At 44.2% G+C, this 26,042-nt stretch overlaps 1 protein-coding gene across 4 annotated transcripts in view; it reads left to right on the plus strand.

Annotated features, from left to right (window-relative positions):
* The window catches only part of LOC143832287 (LON peptidase N-terminal domain and RING finger protein 3-like), a 133,847-nt gene that overhangs the window by 40,752 nt on the left and 67,053 nt on the right, over positions 1 to 26,042 (plus strand). The window lies entirely within an intron of this gene.

A 26,042-nucleotide genomic window follows, 5' to 3' on the forward strand; every position in this document is an offset into this window, starting at 1 on the left:
ACCTATTTGTCATAAAACAGAAGTTCAGAATGGAGTCCCTTCGTTCCATTCTACAGGCACTTCAGGTCAACGACTTCATGGCATCTTTAGACTTGAAAGAAGCTTACCTACACATTCCAATGCATCAAACCTCCAGACAATCCCTCAGATTTGCCTTCAGGAACAAGCATTACCAAATACAAGGCTTTACCCTTTGGCCTCTCTTCCTCTCCAAGAGTTTTTACCAAGGTGATGGTGACTTTGGTTGCAGTTCTTCGATAAAGAGCTGTTCACATTTATCCGTATTTGGACAACGTTTTGCTGAGGGGGGAGAGCCTCAGGGAAACCCAGAAGAGTGTAGAGGTTACAGTACGCACACTTCAAGAACATGGGTTCTTGATCAACTTTCAGAAGAGCAATCTGACACCATCCAGAGAGCTGATTCACTTAGGCACTCTGATCAACACCAAACAAGCCAGGGTATTCCTGACTCCAGACAGGGTGAGGAAGGTGAAGGATATGGTGTCAAAGGTTTGCAAGACAAAAAAAGTGGACTTGATGCTCTTGGCACAACTGCTAGGCCTCTTGATAGCAACCATAGAAACAGTTCCCTGGGCAAGGTTACACCTCAGACCACTACAATGGACATTACTACTATTTCAATGTCAGATCATCAAGAAAAGACACAAAATGATCTTCATCTCAGAGAGACTGAAAAAGGATTTAAACTGGTGGTGCTCGAAGGCAAACCTGACCAAGGGAGTGAAATTTATTCAGCCAGTGCCAATCATTGTGAGCCTCAGAGGTTGGGGAGTGCACTGCAGAAACCAGATGGTCCAGGGAAAGTGGACAAAAACAGAGTCCACCTACAGCATAAATCTGTTGGAGTTAAGGGCCATCAGATTGGCGCTGGTAGCTTTTCAGGATCTACTCCAGGACCAGTATGTCCTAATCAAAACAGGCAACGTGACAGCCAAGGCACATGTGAACCGACAAGGGGGCACAAGAGCATTGATGCTACACAAGGAGGCAGTGATGGTATGCCAGTGGGCAGAAAGCCACGTCCAAGGAGTGAAGGCTCAGCATCTTCAAGGCACCCAGAATGTGATGGCGGATTGGCTGAGCCACAAGGATGTGGATCCGACAGAGTGGTCAATCAACAATCAAGTGTTCCAGCAGATCATCCTTTGCTTTGGAAATCCAATAATGGATCTGTCTGCCAGAGCAAAAAACAAGAAAGTGAACAGATTCATGTCCAGGTTTCCGGAAAAAGGGTCAGAAGGCATAGACGCTCTTCTCCAGAACTGGCCGAAGGGGCTTCTCTATGTGTTTCCCCAACTCGACTGTTGAACAAAGTGTTGAACAAAATCAGAGAGGATCAGGCAACTGTAATACTATTGGCACCCTGATGGCCAAGGAGACCATGGTTCTTGGACTTAATACAACTATCAGTAGAGAAACCATGGACCTTGCTAGTGACTCCGGATCTGTTAAGCCAGGGGCCACTTTGGCACCCAGATCCTCAGTGGTTAAAAATGACGGCATGGAAATTGGTAGGGAAGCGCTAGTAGAGTCTGGCATTCCCAAAGAGATTGCGGATGTAATGTTTCATGCTAGGCGTCCAGCAACCAGGAGAATATATCATTATACCTGGCTGACTTTTAAAAAGTGGGCACAGAACCGCAATTTGGACCCGATGAAGCCGTCTTATAAAGATATCTTGGCGTTCTTACATGATGGTAGAAGTAAAGGGTTAAGGCCTAATACGCTGCGACGTCAGGTGTCAGCCTTAGTAACGGTGTTGGAGTTCAAAGGTCTAAAAGGCCTTGCAAACAATAAACTGATCAGAAAATATCTCAAAGGGGCGGCTCAATTAGCAACGCCTGTCCAACATAGGTTTCCGACATGGAACCTCTCAAGGGTGCTTCAGGCGCTTACGAGATGTCCATTTGAACCCCTAAAATCGATAGAATTAAAGTACTTGTCTTGGAAAGTGGCCTTTTTGATTGCGGTTACAACAGCAAGAAGGGTGTCTGAACTGGGTGCCCTATCAATTGCCAAAGATCTATGTATATTCCGTAAACGGTCTGTTTTGTTACGTACAGATCCTTCCTTTGTGCCAAAAGTCAATTCAGGGTTTCATCTGAACCAACAAATAGTGATTCCGTCATTTTTTCCAAACCCTTCAGGGGAGACAGAAAAGAACTGGCACAAATTAGATGTCAGAAGGGCACTGAGATGTTATATCAAAAGGACTCAGGCCTTTAGATTAACAGAGGCCTTATTTGTGGCTTACGGCACAACTAACATAGGTAATAAGGTATCAAAGTCTACAGTGAGCAAGTGGATAAGACTGTGTATCAGGCAGGCTTATGATTCACAAGGGTTGAGTTGTCCAAAGAATATCACGGCGCACTCAACCAGAGCTGCAGCCACCTCGGCAGCCTTTAGAAACAGAGCCTCGATTGAGAAGATTTGTAGGACAGCTACATGGTCCTCCTTTACTACTTTTGTGAGGCATTACAAAATTGAGGCTCTGGAAGAGGAATTGGTAACCTTTGGCAGACGAGTCTTGAAACAGGTGGCAGGTTGAATCTGTAAGACGTATATACATAAGCCCACCCTATTTAGCTTGGTTACATAACCAGTGTGGAGGACTTCCCCCACTGAAGGAGAACGAAACATTGGCCTACCTGAAGGTTTCTTCTCTTCAGTGGGGCGAAGTCCTCCAATATATTTACCCTCCTCAATAGGTTGTGTTGCAAGACTGGTGAAAAGCAGATATGTTATGAAAAGTTGGTTTTCATGTTAATATTGCTGTTCATGTTTAAGTTCAATAATTAAAGAAGTTAAATGATTCATCAAGTTGGTTGGATAAGAACATTATTGGTTGGAGCTTTGCTATTCCAGGCCTGGAGGGGTCAGCCTACCACGATCCCAGAAGGCTTGCTAATTTGCATTACCCTGCAAGGAGCAGTTGGAGGCGTGACCTAACCAGTGTGGAGGACTTCGCCCCACTGAAGAGAAGAAACCTTCAGGTAGGCCAATGTTTCGGTCTCCAATTGACCCAATCAGGATGCTGGAGGTATTGAAAAATACCAGGAAGTTCCTATTCTAATTATGCCAATTACACATCTCCTCCACTGCTTCCTTTAGGATATATAGAATCATAGAATAATAGAGTTGGAAGGGACCTCATGAGTCATCTAGTCCAACCCCCTGCACTATGCAGGACACTCACATCCCTATCCTATCACTCATCTACTGTAACCTACCACCCCTTTGCCTTCACAGAATCAGCCTCTCTGTCAGATCTAGCCTCTGTTTAAAAATTTCCAAAGATGGAGAACCCACCACCTCCCATTTAGTCCCATTTAGCTTTCTTTACCTCCCGAGGAAGCCTGTTTCACTGAGAAACCGCTCTGTCAGGAACATCTTCCGGATGTTTAGATGGAATTTCTTTGGAATTAATTTCATCCCATTCGTTCTGGGACAATAGAGAACAATTCTGCTCCATCCTCCATATAGCACCCTTTTAAATACTTGAAGATGGTTATCAGATACCTTCTCAGTCTTTTCTCTAGGCTAAACAGGCCAAGCTTCCCCAACTTTTCTTTATACGCCTTGGTCTCCAAACCCCTCACCAGAGTAAAGCAATACCATCACCTCCCGTGATCTGGACACGATACAGCTTAAAATCCCATTTTCCTTTTTATCCACCGAGTTACACTGCTGACTCATGTTCAATGTATGGTCTACTAAGACTCCTAGATCCTTTTTGCACATGCTACTGCCAAGACAAGTCTCCTCCGTCTTATATTGGTGTATTTAGTTTTTCCTACCTAAATGCAGAACTTTACATTTGTCCCTATTGAATTTCATTTTATTTAGTTTAGCCCACTGCTCAAGCCATTTCTTATGCCTTTGAATTATGCACACAACAGATATTATATGTTACACTACATTCACCCCCCCCCCCCAGATACAGCCCTTTAGGGGGACGCTATGTGGCACTGAGGCAACTGTTTTGTGAACTGATGAATGCCTAGCCCCCCACTGTGGTTTCTCCTACAGGTTCTTTAAACTCCAACTGCCTATAAACAAATTAAAAAGGGAACACAAGCTTTGAAGAGTATTGTCTCTTATTTGGAAAGTTGCTAGACCAAGCCTGTACTGTTTGTATATGTCAGGTAAATAGAGATGACTTTTTGGTAGATGTTTAGCAGAAAATAAAATACTTAATAAGAGGCTGCTCTTTCCACACACAGAACACCTCTCCACATGGCCGTTAGTAACGATGGGAACTTAATAGGGTGCTTATTTGTCATACAAAAATAAGATTTCTCCCCTAAACAGACCATCAACCCCTGACTAAAAGCCAAATAAATGCCTAATAAAAGCCAAATAAACACCTAGACATCCATAGTTGAATCTAATCAATACACAAAATGCATTCACTCTTACTGGTTCATTTTCCCGCCCAAAGCTGACCATTTTCCCAGAAAGCAAAAAGCCCCCTCCTTTAGGTGCCAGTTTGAGCTCGCAGCCAGAAGTCATAGTTGGGTCTTCTTAGCTTTGAATGTTACACAGCTTCTTGTCTCAGAGATAACACACTCTAGCATAATTGTTACAATAACTAAATCACTACATAGACAGTTCAGGGTTACACAAAAAGTGAAACAAGCATACATTGATACAAGATGGAATCACTCAGGTCAAGCATAAATCATGGCAGTGATCATGCAATCCTGACATTCCGCCCTTCTAAAAACAATTTCCCCATTAAATAACCATGTTCAGCAGGCCTTGGACACAAAGGAAATTTACGATGGAACTCCATCATCAATTTTGGCACCTGCACATTCCTGGTCTCCACCCACTGACGGTCCCTCATAGGAAATTCTTTCCAGTCTACTAAATATTAGAGCCTCCCCCTATGCCATCGGTAGTCCAAAATCTGATTCACTTAATAATGTGTGTCCTTGTCCATGAATACAGGAATAGGAGCAGCTGAAGCAGGATGCCAGTCGTCTGGAGGCGGGGCTCTTTTCAGCAAGCTAGAATGAAAGACAGAATGAACATGTCTATAAGTACAGAAAGCAAGTTCCACAGTCACAGGGTTCACATTGCATATGACTTTAAAAGGCCCCACAAATTTAGGACCCAGCTTGCGTGATGACTGCTGACAATGAAGATTTTTTGTAGACAAATACACCAAGTCTCCCACAGTCCAAGAAGGAGCTGCACACCTCTTTTTGTTGGCATATTTTTTATAGTCCCATTTAGCTTTCTTCAAATGGTTCACAATAAGAGGCCAGGTAGAAGCAATGTTAGCAGCTCAACTTTTTAAATCTTTTACACACTCCTCATTTGGCACCCAAGTGGGTACTGCTGTTAAGTCAGTCCCTTACACCACTTTAAAGGGGGACGAATGTACTCCATTATTATAGGCAAACTCAGCCAGGGGAAACAGGGCCAACCAGTCTGACTGCTGATGATTGATAAAGCAGCGCAAATATTGTTTCAAGATCTGATTTACTCTTTCGGTCTGGCCATTGGTCTCAGGATGGTACTTGACGTCAGGGCTTGTTCCACATCAAGCAGTTTCAGAAGCTCCCACCAGAATTTGGCAATATATTTACTTATTTTGTCTGAGAGGCACTTATCCGGTAAACCATGCAGTTTGTATGCGTGTTCTACAAACAAGGAGACTAGTTTAGGAGCAGAAGGCAATCCAGCACAAGGGATGAAGTGAGCTTGTTTTGAAAAAGCATCCACTACTATCCAGATGACAGTTTTCCCATGACTAGGGGGAAGGTCAGTTATAACGTCCATGGTAATCTCTTTCCAAGGTGCAGAAGGGGTAGGCATTGGCTGCAAAAGAAGCTTCAGCTTGCCTCCCGCCGGTTTGGAGGACAAACAAACAGTGCAGCTTTGTACATATTTTTCCATGTCAGTGCGCAAAGAAGGCCACCAATGTCTGCGCACTAGGTGCAGGGTTTTCACAAAACCAAAATGCCCTGCAATCTTTGAATCATGACAGAGTTTTAAAACATCATTCCTGACAGCCCCAGGCACATACAGCTTTTCCCCCTTGCAAAACAACCCCTCCTTCTCCTGCAAGAGTTCTCGGCGGTGGGCAAACTCAAGAGTCCGCGGTGATGTCCTTCTGAAGCCGTCCCCCTGGGGAGGGGGCCCCTCCCTTGGCTTGGCTGTGTGTGACTGCAAGCAGCCCCAATTGGGAGGGACTAAAGACAGTATCTTTAAGTATTTGAAAGGTTGTCACTTGGAGGAGGGCAGGATGCTGTTTCTTTTGGCTGCAGAGGAGAGGACATGGAGTAATGGGTTTAAACTTCAAGTACAACGATATAGGCTAGATATCAGGGAAAAAAATTTCACAGTCAGAGTAGTTCAGCAGTGGAATAGGCTGCCTAAGGAGGTGGTGAACTCCCCCTCACTGGCAGTCTTTAAGCAAAGGTTGGATACACACTTTCTTGGATGGTTTAGTATGCTTAGGGCTGATCCTGCATTGAGCAGGGGGTTGGACTAGATGGCCTGTATGGCCCCTTCCAACTCTATGATTCTATGATTCTATCCACCAATGGCTCTTTCTTAAATTCATATTGTGGGAGGTGCGACAGTGCATCAGCCAGAAAATAGGGTAAAGCTGAAGCGAGAGAAAAACTCAGCCCAACGCATTTGCTTTGCTAAGAGAGTGCGGGGTTGCTTTAAAGCTTGCAAGTGATTAAACAATTGAAATGTAAAGTAGAGGCTGTATTGTTGAAGAATCTTTCTAACTCCTCTGAGCTAGATTCTTATTTCCTGAAGGCTGATTAAAACACCCCACTCCTGATTAAGACGCTGAAGGTGAAACTGAAAGGGGGAAGGGTGTATATTAAAAAAAGGAAAGCTGGTGTATAAATTCACAGACGTTACAGAAGATTCTGGTTGTTGCCTTATTAACTTTTGAACGGTGTTACTATTTATCAAAAAGGAATAATGACACTGAGAAAAAAAGGAGGTACAAATGCAGTTTGCTGTCTGCACGCCAGATAAAGTGAATATGCAGGAGATGATGACAAAATTAACACAAATGACTGAGACTTTAAATGACATGAATAGAAAAGTAAATAAAATCGATGAAGATTTAAGCAATAATAAACAGGAGACAGCAAAGATTTCAAGGCTGGAACATGGCATATCTCAACTAGTAGAAGACTTTAAAATTGTCAATGAAAAACTGGATAGTCTAGAAGATTGGATGGAAAGCCTGGAGGAGAGAGAAAATCAGTGAAGAATGTGGATAGAAGTGAAACAAAAGGAAAGACTTTTAAGACTGCATTCATTGCAAGAGCTGGAAGGAGATGATACATATAGAAGAGTACGGCCCTCAAAATATGCTAAAGAAAGAATTTTTGCCAAGAGACATTCTTATAAATTTTGTTAAGAAATCTATACGGGATGCTGTAGTTCATGCACATTATGAAAAGAGGTTTCAAGTGGATGGGAAGGAGATTATTTTGTTGAAGGAAATGCCACCAAAGATTTTGAAATTGAGAAAGGAATACAGTTTCATAACTGAAGTGTTGAAAAAAATTAGGATATATTTTAAATGTGAAATACCATAAGGTATTTCATTCCAATTTAAATGTAGGGAAGTTAAGATCAAAGACAAACAGAAAGCAAGAGACTTCCTAAAGAAATATAAAAAAGAGATGAATTAAAACATTGGTCTGCTTGTAACAGAGCAAAACTAACTTACTTATGTTATGTAATAAAGATATGAATATAATACTTGGAATGTGAATGGTTTAAATGATCCAGAAAAACATAATGTTCCGATTTTTGAAAAAGGGGAATTTCCAAATAATCTGTTTACAGGAAACGTATAAAGGAACCTGTAAAAAATATTGAGTTAATAAGTATTTGGGTTTAGATTTTGTGTCAGCAATGAAAATGGAAAAGAAATGGTGTTGTGTTATATGTTAAGGAACAATTGAAACTATGTTTAATAAAATCTGATAAAGATGGAAGATTTATAATGTTAGAAGTGGAAATAAATGATATCAAAACACTGGTGGTAGGGATATATGCACCAAATGAAAGTAAAAGTACATTTTTTGAGAATTTGGCCGTTGAAATGTCAAATTTATTATACTCTAGCATTATTTGAATGGGGGACTTAAATGGGGTAACTGAACCTAAATTAGATAAGAGATTAAGTAATGGGAATATTGGAAGAGAATGAGGGAAGTTACTATTGAGTTTTTTTTTATTTGGTTGGTAATTAGGGATTGGTGGATGTGTGGAGGAATAATAATAAAACTATGCAACACTTTACTTTTTTTTCTGAGAGACATAGTTCACGGTCCAGATTAGATATGATTTGGGTTACGAAATATATTGTTTTAGATGTAAGAAGAGATACTACTGGGATTAATATCAGATCATAGACCTGTACTAATGAGCTTGAAGTCAAAGAGAAGGAAAAGTAATCAAAGATGGCGAATGTTGGATAGTCTATTATTACATGAAGAAGTTGTGAAACATTGTAAAGTGAAACTAAAAGACTTAGTTGAACTAAATATGCAGGAAGATACCAAAATGAAAACGGTGTGGGATACAAGTGAAGCCTACATGAGGGGCTTATTGATAACCCACAGCTATAAATTAAAAAAGCTTAAAGATCAAGAAAGGCAGAAATTAGAAGAGGTAATAAAAAACAAGGAAAAAATGTTGATGGAAAAACCAAAAGATAAAAATACAACAATTAAAGCTATTAAGAAAACAACTCTTAGAGATGGCCAGATTAGGTGAACAGTTAAATAAAGTAAAACAATGATATTTTGAACTGGGAAATAAACCAGGCAAATGGCTCGCTTGGAAATTAAAGAAGAAACAACAAAATAAATTGACTACAGCCCTAAAGAAAGATGGGAATATATTACTGGAGGAAGAAAAAATTAAGTTTTTAAAAAATTTTATTTAAAGTTATTATATGAGAAGTAGAACATCTCTAGGGAGAAAAGAAAAATATTTAGAAAAACAGTATTTTGAAATTGGACTCAGAACAGTTAGAATTATTAAATCAGCCTATAATTTCAGAGGAAATTATAAGCACAATCAACAATCTAAAAGATGGTAAAGCTCCGGGACCTAATGGGTTATCAAGTGCATATTATAAGGTTTTTAAAGAAGAAATACTAATAACCTTAAAGAAGTCAATGAGCAAGATTATAATTGATGGTATCACAGATTCCTGGAAAGAGGCGCATAGTACATTTATACCTAAACTGGAGACACATGAGGTGCAAAATTTTAGGCCTATTTCTTTGGTAAATATAGATTATAAAATCTTTACTAATATACTGTATAATTGGCTGAAAGGGATATTGATTAAGATAATACATGAAGACCAGGTGGGTTTTCTACCTGGTACACAAGTTAGAAATAATACTAAAGGTAATTGAATATTACCAACTGAGACCAGATAAAAAACTGGCATTATTCTTTGTTGATATGGTAAAAGCTTGTGATTCTGTTGATTGGAGTTTTTTATTTAGTTTGCTTGAAAGGATGCAATGTGGTGGTACATTTATAAATTGGATATGGGAGATTTATAAAGAACAGTGGGCAAAGGTGATAGTAAATGGTGAGCTTACAGAGAAATTTAATATTTAGAAGGGAACATGGCAAGGTTGCCCACTCTCACCTTGACTTTTTATTATGGCTTTAGAAGTCTTTAATCAAGACATAAGAGAAGACAAAAATATTACAGGTCTGAAAATTAAACAACAGATCTTTAAATTGAGGGCCTACGCAGATGATTTAATATTGATTTTGGAGGATCTTTTAGATTGTATAGATGTGGTATTAGGCAAGCTTAAAGATTTTGAAAAGGAACCTGGTTTAAAAATAAATAAAACCAAATTAAAAATAATTGTGAAAAATATGGATAAGGAGAGTCAGAAAGGTTTAGAAGGGAAAACAGGATGTCAGATAGTTAAAACTTATAAATATTTAGGTTTTAATATTGCTAGTACAAACTTGAGTTTATTCCACGATAATTATGAGAAGCTCTGGACAGAGGTTTAAAAAGATTTTTTAAAAATGGGACACTCTCAATTTATCTTTTATGGGTAGAATACCCTCCATAAAGATGAATATTTTGCCAAAATTTTTGTATTTGTTTCAGAATATTCTAATTATTAAATCGGATAAGCCATTCAGAAGTTGGAAGAAGGATTTGGCAAGTTCTGTTTGGAGAGTGATAAAACCTAGAATAAAAATAAAAATTCTTTGTGATGCTAAAAAGACGGGAGGACAGACATAACCAAATTTATGGATTATTTTGATGCATGATGCTTGGATAAAGGAATTTATAGTTTTAAGAGATCAGAGATTATTAACATTAGAAGGTGCAGGTTTGAAGTTTGGCTGGCACGCATATCTATGGTACTAAAAAGAGAAAGCAAATAAAGAATTTTACATCATGTTATAAGATTTGCTTTATTTAAGGTTTGGAATAAGTATAAAATGAAATTATATTCTAAAATTCCATTATGGTTGTCACCACAGGAAGCTCTATTCAGAGGGCAAGCACCACTAGAAACTAAATGTTTAAATTATAGGGATATAATTGAGACTTTTACCCAAGAAGTGATAATGCAGTTTAGAATTAAATCTCACGAGAAATTAGTACAAGAATATAAATATGTGGACTGGTGGCTATATAGACAGATTAAGGACAGATATGTAAGGGATAGGAAGCTATGGGAATTTGAAGTGGAAAAATCACAATTAGAGTTATATTTATGTAAAGATGATAATCATTTAATCAAGAAGATGTATGAATTATGTTTTTTACTGTATACGGAAGATGAGGTGGTCAAAGAATCTTTGTCATAACATTCCATTAGAAACCTGGCAAAAAATGTGGAGTATTATATTATTGAAAACATTACAAATTGTGTTTTTGTTGGTACATGACTTTGCATAAATAATCAAAAATGAATACAAGCTTATCAGATAAATGTTGGAAATGCGGGGAAGTGAGAAGGACAATGTTTCATATGTGGTGGACATGCAAAAGAGCAAGACACTTTTGGCAGGATATCCTCAAAGAAATCTCAAAAATCTTTAAGGACTTCATAGCTCTAAATCCCCCCTTCAAGGATCGCTGCCTTGTTGTGGCAAGGGGGCTTGCGTAGTTCAGTGAAGCTATGAGCTATACCGTGCAGGGCCACCCAAGACGGACAGGTCATAGCTGAGAGCTCTGACAAAAGGTGATCCACTGGAGAAGGAAATGGCAAACCACTCCAGTATCTTTGCCATGAAAACTCTATGGACAGTTCCAATAGGCATAACGATATGACACCGGAAGATGAGCCCCTCAGGTCGGAAGGTGTCCAATATGCTACTGGGGATGAGCAGACGGCTAGTACGAGTAGCGCCAGAATGAATGAAGCGACTGGTCCAAAGCCGAAAGGACGCTCAGTTGTGGAAGTAACTGGTGGCGAAAAGACAGTCCAATGCTGTAAAGATTTTTATTCCATAGGAACCTGGAACGTCAGATCCATGAATCAAGGTAAGCTGGACGTGGTTAAACAAGAAATGAGAAGACTGAACATCGACATTTTAGGAATCAGTGAACTAAAATGGACAGGAATGGGTGAATTTAATTCAGATGACCATCAGGTATACTACTGTGGACAAGAATCTCACAGAAGAAATGGAGTAGCCTTCATAATCAATAAGAGAGTAGGAAAAGCAGTCTTGGGATACAATCCCCAAAATGACAGAATGATCTCAATTCGAATCCAAGGCAAACCATTCAACATCACAGTGATCCAGGTCTATTCCCCAACCACTGCTGCTGAAGAGGATGAAGTTGATCAGTTCTATGAAGCCCTACAACACCTTCTAGAAGCAACGCCAAAAAATGATGAGCTTATCATCATGGGGGATTGGAATGCTAAAGCAGGAAGCCAAAAGATAACCGGGATAACAGGCAAGTTTGGCCTTGGAGTACAAAATGAAGCAGGGCACAGGCTGGTAGAATTTTGTCAAGAGAATACAATGGTCATAGCAAACACTCTTTTCCAACAACCCAAGAGACGACTCTACACATGGACATCACCAGACGGTCAACACAGAAATCAGATTGACTATGTGCTCTGCAGCCAAAGATGGAAAAGTTCTATCCAGTCAATAAAAACAAGACCAGGAGCTGATTGTGGTTCAGATCATGAGCTTCTTGTTGCAAAATTTAGGCTTAAATTGAAGAAAGTAGGGAAAAGCACTAGGCCACTCAGGTATGAACTAAATCATATCCCCGACGAATATACAGTAGAGGTGACAAATAGATTTAAAGAATTAGATCTCATACACAGAGTGCCTGAAGAACTATGGACGGAGGTTCGCAACATTGTACAAGAAGTAGCAACTAAAACCATCCCAAAGAAAAAGAAATGCAAGAAATCAAAATGGCTGTCTGAGGAAGCTTTACAAATAGCTAAGGAGAGAAGGGAAGTGAAAGGCAAGGGAGAAAGAGAAAGATACACCCAATTGAATGCAGAATTCCAGAGAAAAGCTGGAAGAGATAAGAATGCCTTCTTAAATGAACAGTGCAAACAAATAGAAGAAAACAATAGAATGGGGAGGACCAGAGATTTTTTCAAGAAAATTGGAGATATGAAGAGAACGTTTCATGCAAAGTTGGGTATGATAAGGGACCAAAATGGTAGGGACCTCACAGAAGCAGAAGAGATTAAACAAAGGTGGCAAAATTATACAGAACAACTATACAAGAGCGAGCTTAACATCCCTGATGACCACAGTGGGGTAGTTACTGACCTGGAGCCAGACATCCTGGAATATGAAGTCAAATGGGCCTTAGGAAGTCTGAGCAACAATAAAGCAAGTGGTGGTAACAGCATTCCAGTTGAACTATTCAACATCTTAAAGGACGATGCAGTAAAAGTGCTACACTCAATATGCCAGCAAATGTGGAAAACTCAACAATGGCCACAGGATTGGAAAAGGTCAGTTTACATTCCAATCCCAAAGAAGGGCAATGCCAAAGAATGTTCAAACTACCGCACCATTGCACTAATTTCTCATGCTAGCAAAGTTATGCTCAAAATCCTACAAGCTAGGCTCCAGCAATATGTGGACCGAGAACTTCCATAAGTACAGGCAGGATTTCGAAGAGGCAGAGGAACTAGAGATCAAATTGCCAACATACGCTGGATCATTGAGAAAGCTAGGGAGTACCAGAAGAACGTCTACTTCTGCTTCATTGACTATGCTAAAGCCTTTGATTGTGTGGAGCAGAACAAATTGTGGCAAGTTCTTAAAGAGATGGGAATACCAGAGCATCTTATTTGTCTCTTGAGAAATTTATATGCAGGTCAAGAAGCAACAGTGAGAACTGAACATGGAATCACTGACTGGTTCAAAATTGAGAAAGGAGTTTGGCAAGGCTGTATACTGTCGCCTTGCCTATTTAACTTGTATGCAGAGCACATCATGAGAAATGCAGGATTAGAGGAGTCACAAATTGGGATCAAGATTGCAGGGAGAAATATCAACAACCTCAGATATGCTGATGATAACACTCTAATGGCAGAAAGTGAAGAGGAACTAAAGAGCCTGTTGATGCGGGTGAAGGAGGAGAGTGCAAAAGTTGGCTTGAAACTCAACATCAAGAAAACAAAGATGATGGCATCTGGCCCTCTCAATTCATGGCAAATAGATGGGGAAGAAATGGAGATAATGACAGATTTTATTTTCCTGGGCTCCAAGTTCACTGCAGATGGGGACTGCAGCAAAGAAATTAAAAGACGCTTGCTCCTGGGGAGGAAAGCTATGGCAAATCTAGACAGCATCCTAAAAAGCAGAGACATCACCCTACCAACAAAAGTGCGTTTAGTCAAGGCTATGGTCTTCCCAGTTGCAATGTATGGCTGCGAAAGTTGGACCATAAGGAAGGCCGAGCGTCAAATAATTGAGGTTTTTGAACTCTGATGCTGGAGAAAACTCTTGCGAGTCCCTTGGATGGAGTCACTGAAGCAGTAGGTGCAAACTTAAATGGACTCCGGGGAATGGTAGAGGACAGGAAGGCCTGGAGGATCATTGTCCATGGGGTTGCGATGGGTCGGACACGACTTCGCACATAACAACAGCTCTAAATCCTGAAGCTTATCTTTTAGGTTTTCTGGTAAATGAAAAAGATAAAAATATGGAGAGTTATTTAGATATTTGACAACCGCGGCAAGGATAGTCTGGGCAAAAAACTGGAAGTTAAGCGATGCCCACCATATTTGATTGGCAGTTGAAAACATTAGAAATCGCTCAGATGGCAAAATTGACAACTTATGTCTAAGATAAACAAATAGCAGACTTTAAGATAAAATGGAATTTATGGATACAGTATATTAGAAAAAAGTATAGTTGTGGATTTATGACTATTGGTTATGATTTATGGTTTATAAGGGGAAATGAGAATGGAGTGAAATTTTGAATAGGAGAATTAATGTTTTTTTTGTATACTCTTCAACAAATACAGTTGGGAATTATTTGTAAATGTAATATAATCTACTAACATGTAATTTTGGAGATTGCTAAATGTATTTTTATTTAATGGATTATAAATAACATTTGAAACTATTTAAAAAAATCTTGCACGTTTTTATGATCAGTCTAGACTTCAAAAGGAACTTCAGACCCCTCAATAGACTTCAAAAGGAACTGCAGCTCCCTCAATAAGCTGCCGCTTATTTTTCCCAAATCACCCAATTCTTTTCAGGGTCAGAAAACTTCTTTTAAATATACGCTAATGGATGCAGACAGTCATCTCCTCCCTTTTTCAGAATTACTGCCCCCAGTGCCACATCGGACAAGTCTACTTGCACCGTGAACATTTTCTGGGGTCTACATGGGCTAAAATGGGTTCACTTGTAAACAGTGTCTTAAGCACCTCAAACGGCAACTGACAGTCCTCCGACCAACATAATGGCACATTTGGCATCGCCACTTTGTGCCCCCCTCCCTTGGTTTTTAACAAATCTGTCAAAGGCAGCGTCACTTTCGCAAAGTTGGGGATGAACGTTCTGTAGAAGTTGGTGAACCCTAGGAAACTTTGCAACTGCTTGCGCATCTTAGGGGGTTCCCACACCAGCAAGTAACTGACTTTGCCAGGGTCCATTTTTATGCCTTCAGCAGAGACACGATACCCCAAGAAATGAACATTCTTCTTGTCAAATTCACATTTTGATAGTTTGGCATACAGCTGGTTCACTCTGAGGCGCCGCAATACTTCCCTCACCAAAGTCACATGATCCTTTAAATACAGCAAAATATCATCCAAATAAACCAGGGCCCCTTTATACAGTAAATCATGTATTACTCCATTTATCACATTTGTGAACACGTTGGGCGCATGTAGCCAATCCGAACGACTTGATGGCGTTTTCAAACTGGCCCATGATGGTGTTAAACGCAATAAACTATTCATGCCCTTTCTTAATTCTCACTCTATAATATGCCTCTCGAAGATCCAATTTTGTAAAGATCTTTCCCTTCCCCAAGTGGCCCAGAAGATCTTTTATCAAAGGAAGGGCAGAAGCGTTGGAAGTAGACACAGCATTCAAGCCTCTATAATCAGTACACAACCGCAAAGTGCCATCTTTTTTTTCACAGACAGCACTGGTGCAGCCATAGGGGATGTTGTTGACCGGATTAAATGTCAAGCGCTGAAAGAACTCACAACAAAACATCTATAATAAGAAAGCTTTAATGGAAGTTTACTTTAGTCACTATAACTTGAGAAGTCAAATCTACCTCACAATAGAACTGCAAGCCCTTTTCAATACAATTCTCCCGCCCAAAACTTGAAGGTTCCCAAGGGGAGGGGTGCCCTCAATCCCAGGTGTCAGCCCAGGCATCCTGCCAGAAGTGCAACAATTTGCACGTCCTTGGACTGGCCTATTGACAAGATACAATGTTGTTACAGAAAGCAGAGACAGCGAGCAGGGATCAAAGCACCAACAGTTCAGAGCGGGCACTACAAATCATGATAATATGGGAACAGAGAAGAGGCTTCGGTTACATAGAAAACCAGGAAAAGAATAGTGGAATATAGACAGATGGGGTAACCCCTGTTCATGGACAATTCATGGCAGAGAGCAGGCACTGATCCTGACAGCGCCAGATTCTTGTCTAAAAATGCACACAACTCAGTCATTTCTCTGGGACTCATTGAATACAATTTTGCTTTGGGCAACAGCTCCCAGGTTTCAATTCGGTGGCACAATCTGTTTTCCGATGGGGGGGGCAATTGATCACATTCTTTTTCCTCAAACACTTCCGTCAAGTCCCAGTACTCCTTTGGCAAGCCTGGTATAGGGCAGCATGCTCTTTCCGCCCTTCCGCGGGACACCCCAGGGCGGCATGGTGGCAATGGTGCTGGCATCCTGGGTCATCGAATCGGAGAACCCAGGACCTCCAATCAACACTGGGGTCATCTTTATGTAACCTGTCCAATCCAAACACAAATGAGAACGTAGTGCGGGGGGCCACTACTGGTTGAATCCACTCTCAGTGTTCAGAAATCTCCAAGTCTATGGGGAGAGTCCGGGACACAACCTTCCCCCGCTTTCAAACATTTCCCATCCATTTGGGCAAATCTGAGCAGTTTCCATAGTGGCTCTCCCCCTTCACTAGTGACAGGTTTATAATAGTCCGGGTGCAACTACGGTCCAAAATTCCCTGAACCCCCACTTTCCTCCCTGTCCGTGGCACTGTCAAAGTCACTGGGAGGAGAAATAGGGGAATTGGAGTTACAGAATGCTTGCCCCTGCCTCCGACCTGCCGACGGGGCTGTCTCACGGCAGGTCTTCCTCCTTTCCCAAAAGCCCTGACAAATTATTCCCATCCTCAGTGCCACTTGAGGAGTACGTGTAGTTCAGTTGTTCCAACAGAGGAGTCAGAAGCACCTTCACCATTTTCTTTCCAGTTGTTGGGGTCTTGGTAGTTCCTGGAGCGACTTTCCCCGCTGGTTTGCCAGTGGACTTTTCTTGCTCCGCACCGGACATCTTGGGATTCTTAGGCGGACAGTCAGCAAGAAAATGGCCCTGGCCTCCACACCCTAGGCACAAGCCCTTCTCGTGGCATTGGGCTCACTCAACGGCATCTGTTGTGGGTGTCTTTGTTGGAGTAGGCTTCTTTGGATTCCCCGATTTCTTCCCACTTTTCACCTTTTCGCCTTCCAAGTGAGTGACAAGGCGCATTCCCTTCTCCACCTCGCCTGCCAACCGGACCCATCCCATCACTGTCTCCGGATCATCCATTTTCAGGCATTTCTTCACAAGATACATGCGAAGGCCCTTCCCCCCCAATTCAAATATTTTATTGTGATATTAAACAAAATATCCATACCCATCACTAATCCATAAATTCATCAATCTAACATTCAATCACAAATAAATACAAATATACATTCAAGACTTCTCTCCTAGTCCTAACAAATAAAAAAGTAAACCTAAATCTGTGACGTAACTATGCTTAGAACCTGCTGTTGCTATGTTAAATTTTACAAATCTTCGCAAAGTCTGGATAGTTTTTTTCATATAATTCAAAAACAATGTCCATTGCTTTGCATATTTTCCAAGATCGGGATCTTTGTAGATGGCAGACAATTTGGCAACTTCAGCATAGTCCGCCAGTTTTCTTAACCACTCTTCAATTGAGGGAATATCAGGGCTCTTCCATTTAGAAGCAAAAACAATTCTAGCTGCAGAAGTAGCATACATAAATAAAACTCTATGATCTTTGTGGTCCCTGCCCTCCAAAAGGATCAATAGAAATAACTGGGTTTTTTTCAAAATTAAATTTTAACATTTTTTTTAATTCCACAAGTATATTCTCCCAATAGGCTTGACCTCTCTGCGCCTCCACCCAATCAGCCATGAGGTTCTTAAGTTCTCGGGTGTACTGGGCCACCGACAGTGACTCTTGCTTCAAACTTCTCAGGTTCTCCAATCCCGTCTCTGCTTCAAAAGGATCCTCGAAGCGCTCCCTCATGGCCCGAACGAAACATTCATAGTTCCTCACCTTTAGGGTTGTGCAGGGAGGCGCCGATTTGGACCGTTTCGGATCCGAATCGGCCCTTCGGATCCGAATCGGCCGATTTGAGCCGATTTGGACCGGTCCGAATCGATTCAGGGCCAATGCAAGTCAATGGAGGCCAAGTCAATTGGCAATTTACCTGCTGAAATCATTTTTTCTCACGCTTTTGGGAGCCCCTAGGTCCCATCCTCTTGGTCCAATCTTCTTGAAACTTGCAGGGGAGCTCTGGGAGGGTCTTCCCTCAGTCGCCTGAAAGTTTCAGGAAGCTTGCACCAGGGTTTCCCATCCTGGGGGCTCCCAAGGAACATTCCCCATAGAAGTCTATGGAGAAATATAGAATCATAGAATCATAGAGTTGGAAGGGGCCATACAGGCCATCTAGTCCAACCCCCTGCTCAACGCAGGATCAGCCCAAAGCATCCTAAAGCATCCAAGAAAAGTGTGTATCCAACCTTTGCTTGAAGACTTCCAGTCAGGGGGAGCTCACCACCTCCTTAGGCAGCCTATTCCACTGCTGAACTACTCTGACTGTGAAAAACTTTCTCCTGATATCTAGCCTATATCGTTGTACTTAAAGTTTAAACCCATTACTGCGTGTCCTCTCCTCTGCAGCCAGCAGAAACAGCATCCTGCCCTCCTCCAAGTGACAACTTTTCAAATACTTAAAGAGGGCTATCATGTCCCCTCTCAACCTCCTTTTCTCCAGGCTGAACATTCCCAAGTCCCTCAACCTATCTTCATATGGCTTGGTCCCTTGGCCCCAGATCATCTTCGTCACTCTCCTCTGTACCCTTTCAATTTTATCGACGTTCTTCTTGAAGTGAGGCCTCCAGAACTGCACACAGTACTCCAGGTGTGGTCTGACCAGTGCCGTATACAATGGGACTATGACATCTTGTGATTTTGATACAGCCCAAAATGGCATTTGCCTTTTTTACCACTGCATCACACTGCCTGCTCATGTTTAGTTTACAATCCACAAGTACCCCAAGGTCTCGTTCACACACAGTGCTACCCAGAAGTGCATCCCCCATCCAGTAGGCATGCTTTTCATTTTTCTGACCCAGATGCAGAACTTTACACTTATCTTTATTAAATTGCATCTTGTTCTCATTTGCCCATTTTCCCATTGTGTTCAGATCTCGTTGAACTCTGTCTCTATCTTCCGGAGTATTTGCCAGTCCTCCCAATTTGGTGTCATCTGCAAACTTGATGAGTAGTCCCTCCACCCCCTCATCTAGATCATTAATAAATATGTTAAAAAGTGCCGAGCACCGAGCCCTGAGGTACCCCGCTACTCACCTCTCTCCAGTCTGATGAAACACCATTGACAACAACTCTTTGAGTGCGGTTCTCTAACCAATTCCCTATCCACCTAACTATCTGAAAATCCAGATTGCAGTCCTTCAACTTATCCATCAGAACATCATGGGGTACCTTGTCAAAAGCTTTACTAAAATCCAAGTAAATGACATCAACCGAATTTCCCCGATCCAGCAAACCTGTTACTTGGTCAAAAAAGGAAACTAGGTTGGTCTGGCAGGACCTGTTGGAGACAAATCCATGCTGACTTCCTTGGATTACCAAATTGTCCTCCAGATGTTTGCAGATCGCTCCCTTTAATATCTGCTCCATTATCTTCCCCACAACAGAGGTCAGACTCACTGGTCTGTAATATCCCAGGTCATCCTTCCTCCCTTTTTTAAAGATCGGAATAACGTTTGCTCTTTTCCAGTACTCCGGGACATCTCCAGTCCTTAAAGAGGTTCCGAAGATGATGGACAAGGGCTGTGCAAGTTCTCTGGAAAGTTCTTTGAGTACTCTCGGGTGCATTTCATCCGGCCCAGGGGATTTGAACTCATCCAGTGCAGCTAAATGCCTCTCGACAACCTCTCTATCCACGTTAACCTGCCACCCAGACACTATCCTTTGGATACGGCCATCTCTAGATGTGTCTAAACACTTTGACCTGTGGGAAAAAACAAATGTAAAATAGGCACTAAGCCTTTCTGCTTTCTCTGCATCTTTCGTTAGAGTTTGTCCATCCGCACCCAACAGTGGGCCTATTGCCTCCTTTACTTTACGTTTGCTCCTCACAGAACTAAAAAATCTTTTCTTGTTACAATGGGCTTCAGCCTAAGGAATATGTTCAGCCTAAAGAATCTGACACTCCATTGTAACCAATGGAGCGGATAGGGACATCCTCTTTGGGAGCCCCTAGGATTTGACTCCTTGGACCAATCTTCTTGAAACTTTCAGGGGGCTCAGGGAAGACTTTTTCAGGGATGCAACCTACACACCCTCCCTCCCAGCCCCCGGGGAAGGCGGGGGAAGGATTTCCAATGCAAGTCGATGGAGACTTTGACTTGCATTGGCTCCAAAGCAGGCCAGGAAGGGACTCTCTCTCCCAGGTCCAGGGGAACCTGTGGCTGGCAGCAGTGAGCAGCCCCCAGGTGAGGACTGCAGAACCAATGTCCACTGAGTTCTCACCTTGGTTCTTCTGCAGAGGAGAGGGGGGCCCTGCACTGGCCTGTGGGGGGATATCCCTGCACCACTAGGAACACTAGTGGCTCAGGGATGTCAACCTCCAGGGGAGACCTGGAGATCCCCCCAGAAACCCCCAGTGAAGCTGTAAAGCTTCACGGCGCCTATGCACTAACCCGGGAGAGCCCTAGGAAGCAAATGGAGGAGCTCAGAGGCGAATCTGGTTGCTCCATCCATGCTGTGGACTCATCACTGGCTCTCCTATCCAGCCTCCCCCCTCTAGCAAATACAAAGCAAGAGGAAGACTTGCTTTTCACAACCCAAAGGTGTATCAAAGCAGCTTCCAGTCACCTTTCCCTTCCTACGCTTGGGCCACTGCCCTCAAACACTACAAATCCAACTGCTCTATTCAGGCCACATCCCGAGAGAGCCCTGACAGAGCTGTTCTGGGAGAACAGCCATGGCAGCTGCAAAAAGACACATCCCCCCGCCCCAGCAGTCCACACACGGCACAGTGGACACTGGTGGGGAATCCAACAACCTAACAGGCCACCTCCTTAAACCACCTCTAATCCAACTGCTCTACTCAGGCCACATCCTGAGAGAGCCCTGACAGAACTTTTCTGGGAGAACAGCCCTAGCAGCAGCAAAAAGACACATCCCCCCCCCCCTGGAAGTCCACACACGGTGCAGTGGACACTGGTGGGGAATCCAACAACCAAAAAGACAAATCGGCGCACACAACAAACTCCTCCTGGGCACCCACTGAGAAATGCTCAGTTACTTCTTGGGTTTACCTTGAGCTCTAAGGCTCACTTTGGGACTGGGAAAAGTTTTCCAAATGGGTGGCATGACTGAGGGACCCAGATTTAATCTCTGGCCCACTGGTGATTGCAGAATTTCTGTGTGTGGGGTGGGGGGGGGGCAATTTAGATTGGCCAGGGCACTGGTCCTGTCTGAATTTTTACCTTGGGCGAGCGTTTTTCATCCCCCCCACCCAGAACAGACTCAGAGAGAATGCAGTCACAGCAATTCTGTGCTCACCTCAGTCCTCCTCCAAGAATAGTTCTGGATGGCCAAGAGCCGGGAAGTTGACCTTGAGGAACACCAATTGCTGGACTGTTTCGGTCACCAGGCGGGAGCGATACTCGCAGAAAGTGCTGCTCACATGAGAAAATGCCCGCTAGTTCTGGACGCTCGTTGGCGCGCACGAAAGGTAGACACGGGCCAGGTGGGAGAGGGCCGGCCAGACCACCTCCATCCTGGCCCAGTATCTCAAGGGACAGGCGTTGTCGGAGTCCTGGGGCTCACCGAGGTAAGCCCTCACCATCCCAGACGCACTGTCCTCCCTCGGGCACCCGCTGCCCTCAAGAGAAGGAGTGGGCTGGAGGAACCCCAGCAAGAAGTTGCCCTCCTCAGCCTTCTCGCTGGGGTGGCCCGCAGTGGCTGATGTGCCAGCAGAGGCTGGGGGGGGGAGGAGCAGTGGACGTGCTGGCTCCTTCCTCCCCTGCCTGGCCTGACACCTCAGCCTCCTTGGACTTCCACCAGGCAAGCCTCTGAATGAGCAGCTCGCACCATACAGGAAGGCTCCTCTCCCTCTCTGCTATGCTGCCCTTGATGTGCGGATCACACATGGTGGCGAGCCTGTATGTCACAGACTTGCAGAGGGGTTCAAAGCGGCTGTCCAGCCCTCTCAGAAGCCTCCTCACAAGCGCGCGCACGGCTGGAACAGCATCTGCACGTCCTCGAGCTGGGTCCAGCAAGGGGGCCAGCACCACATGGGCCTTGTGGACCTTGGGCACGACCAGACCCAAACTCGCTGTGTCAGACGAGAGCATCTCCGTGAAAGTCTTGAAGGGCCCAAGCACTTCCACGGTCTGAGAAATGATCTCCCACTCTTGGTGGGTGAGCCACTCCCCAGGCATAAACATCCTCGTCTCCTGGACAAGAGCGTCTAAGGCTCTCCTCTGCTCCACCAAGCGGTCAAGCATGGCACGGGTGGAGTTCCAGCGTGTGCTGACGTCTCTGATAAGGCAGTGCTGCGGCACGCCCATCAGGACCTACTTTCTGCCTCGAGCTGTCTTACAAGGTGTGAGAGAAATGCGCCACGATCTTCTGGCACTTCTCGATGAGATGCCTGAAGTCAATGGCTTCGGCGGATGAACCGGTTCCCTTGGAGCCGATCCCAAGGGCATCCTTAACCACGAGAGGGAGAAGGTGGGCCGCACAGGAGATATGCTTCAGGCCCATGCCCTTGACCGCCTTGGTCATGTTGAGTGCACCATCTGTCACCAAGAAGCCCTTGGTGACCCCCGTCCCACTACCTACCCACCCATCTACCATTCTACGAATGGTGCCCTCGATGTTGTCTGCCGTGTGCCGCACATCGAAGGTCTCGATGTGCAGCAAGGCATGGCGATAGCCTGCCCGGCAGCCCTCACCCTTCCTAACAGGCTCAACCCCACCCAGCACCTCCTGTATGTCCCACCAATGCGCAGTCAGTGAGATGTACGCATCCTGCGCATGACATGACGTCCATATGTCCGACGTGAAGTGTACGGTCCCTGAAGCTCGGGACATCTCTACCTCCACATGGCACCTGGCTGCCCTATAAAGAGAGGGCAACACTGTCCTGCTAATCATGGTACGACTAGGAGGTGTGTACCAGGTGGATATGCGACGGCACAGTCGGTGGAAGTACATGTCGTCAGCCAGACAAAAGGGGTACCCTTGACCCTTAGGTCATGGTTCGTGGCCGTACACCCTGCCTCAATCCCCCCTTTTGGCATGCCACTGCCAGCCCGGGCAAGCATCTCCACCATGGTTGCTTGCCTCAACTCCACCCGCCCTCTGAGAAGAACTCTTAGGGAGAGCTCTCGAGGTGGAGGTCCCAGGTAGACTCTCCAGCCCCATGCTGGTTGGTTGTGCCTGTGCAGGCACCCCACTGCCAGCCTGTCTCTTCCCGTGAAGCAGGACAGCCTGGTGATGCCTCTTCAGGTGGTTCATGAGGCCGCTAGTCGTGTAGTGAGGCTCTTGCCTTCCATGACTAACCCTCTGCCTACAGAGCTGGCACTCTGCTAGGTGGGTTCCCTCCACTGTCTGGAAGTAATTCCAGACTTTGGGGCTTTGGATGACGCAGGCTGGCTTGCAGCCTCCGAAGTCCTCTTAACTGCCTCCTGTGAGGAGCTCGGGCCGGACACACCATGTCCTGAGGTGGGGACAGAAGGAGGTGAGAGAGGGGGAAGGGGTCGAGATGGCGGGGCACGGGGTGCCACCTCCATCTCTCCCTCTTGCACCACCTCTACCATCTGCTCCTGTCCCCCCCCCCAACTGAAGCCTGCTGGATCCTGGAGGAGAAAGGGGAGTAGACTGGCGGGCCAGTCCCTCACCAATCTCCTCCAGGGCTCTCTGCACCCCCGAGGTGATGCCTGGGGACATGAAGGACAAGCCACTCATGTCCCCAAGGCTCACTCCGAGGAAGAGATCAGGCAACTCCTCCTGACGCCTCCATGCCTCGCTAGCAAAAGGAGCGACACGAGGGGCTGCCTGATCAGCAGGCCCCGCAGAAGTGCCAGCAAAGACCCCTGCCTGACACACCTTAGAAGGGGGCGCCCCGGCAGCCGCCTCAATAAAGAGACCCTTGCGGACACTCTTTATTGCACCACTCCAGCCAGAGGTCGGAGTGGTGGAAGGTCAACGCAAGACAGGCCTCTTCTCAGGTGGGGGGAAGGACGCTTCCTTCCCCCTCACTCCCCTCCACCCCTCTAGTTTTCTTTAGGGCCTTTTCCCCAGGGCCCCTAGCCTGACCTTCCTTCTTCCCACTCATGTTCCCTTGGACAAACTTTTTCTACTAACTGTCTGTAATATAAGAGACAGGGAAATTTGAGGCCCTACCACTAACTGCCCTAACACCTGTTTCTAAGGAAACCTTGAAAATTATAAAACCCTCCCACCAGCTACCTGTTTAGTTTTTTTAGACCCTAAGCTGACCTAACTTCTATTGAGTTTTCCTGTTTTCTCTCTCTCTCTGTCTCTCTCTCTCTCTTTTTGTTAAACTAAAGGAACCTGTCTGGTCCTACCTAGCTAACTTTTACTGGCCCGACCTAACCTACAGCAGGGAAAAATTAGAAAAAAAAATCCTTTTTAGACTTTTAAAGTGTTTTAAACTACCTGAGTGTTACTATCTAGAAGGAAGGCTGGAGCAGATTTGTGCACCAAGCCCCCACCTGATCTGCTAAGAAGAACTCCTAAACCTGTTGGCCTCTAAATCAATTCCTGTCTCTACCAGGAAAGCTGGCCTTCAATAAGGCACAGCCCCTGCTGGTTTAAATTTTTTTTAACTATTAAGAAAATACTGTTTTAACCTAAAATCCAAATCACTATTCTCTTATAAAAATCCTATCTGGCTACTTAGGAAAGAAACTATCTATTCTAAAAAGTTATTTGTACTTTATAATTTCTCCTAACACTATGGATTTTACTGCCTATTTAAAGGGTCACTAATTGGGCACCCCAAAAAGAACGCAACAATTCCCCCCCAGGAAGGAAACAAACAATCTCTAAAACACCAACCAGCTGCCAGCCACCCGGGGCACTCTCCCAAAGGTGGCAACCAAGCAAAAGTGGCCCTGCAAGGCCCAAACTGCCAAATCAAACCAAGCCTAGCCTAGGCCAACCAAACAGCTTCTACAAACAAACAACCAGCAGCCACCCAGGGCACTCCCCCAAAGGTGGCTGGCAAAAACTGGCCCTGCAAGGCCCTAAGCTAATAAACCAACCTAAGAACAAACACAACCCCCCCTAAACTGAAACTAGCCCCCCACCAAAAAACACCTACAGCTATCAAACAACCAGCTGCCACCCAGGGCACAAAGCCCAAAGGTGGCAACTGAGGAAACCCGCTAAAAAGAAAACAAAACAATCAAACAACCCCCCCAAAAACAACCAGAAACAGAACAACTTCAACCCCCCCCCCAAATACTTTAAAATAAACACACTAAAAAGCAAATACAATTACCCAACCCCCCACCCCCAGGCCCCCAACCCCAGAAACCCAAAGGCACATTAAACTTTTAAAAAGAAGAGGGAGAGAGAGGGAGAAGAGGGAGGGGGAAAAGAGAAAAATAGGAAAGCAGAAGAAAAAAAACCCTAAAACAAACTATTGATGTCTTCTTCAGTGAAGTCCAGTCCGCTCCACACAGGCCAGGTCCAGAAGGCAGGCAGGCAGGCAGGCAGGCAGGCAGGCCGCTTTACCAAGCAGGGAGCTTAGGAGCAGCACAGCCAGCCAGCCAGCCAGAGCTCAAAGTGAGCTCCAGCAAGCAGCCCCTTGGTTTAAGTAGCCTCCTCCTGGGCAGGCTACAAAGCAAGGGGATTTAAAAAATAAAAACCCTTCTGTGAGTGGCCAGAATGCCTGAGCTGAAAAGCTACAGGCATTCTGGTTGGCCACTCAC

Source organism: Paroedura picta, chromosome 3 (genome assembly GCF_049243985.1).
Source record: "Paroedura picta isolate Pp20150507F chromosome 3, Ppicta_v3.0, whole genome shotgun sequence".
Taxonomy (NCBI): Eukaryota; Metazoa; Chordata; class Lepidosauria; order Squamata; family Gekkonidae; genus Paroedura; species Paroedura picta.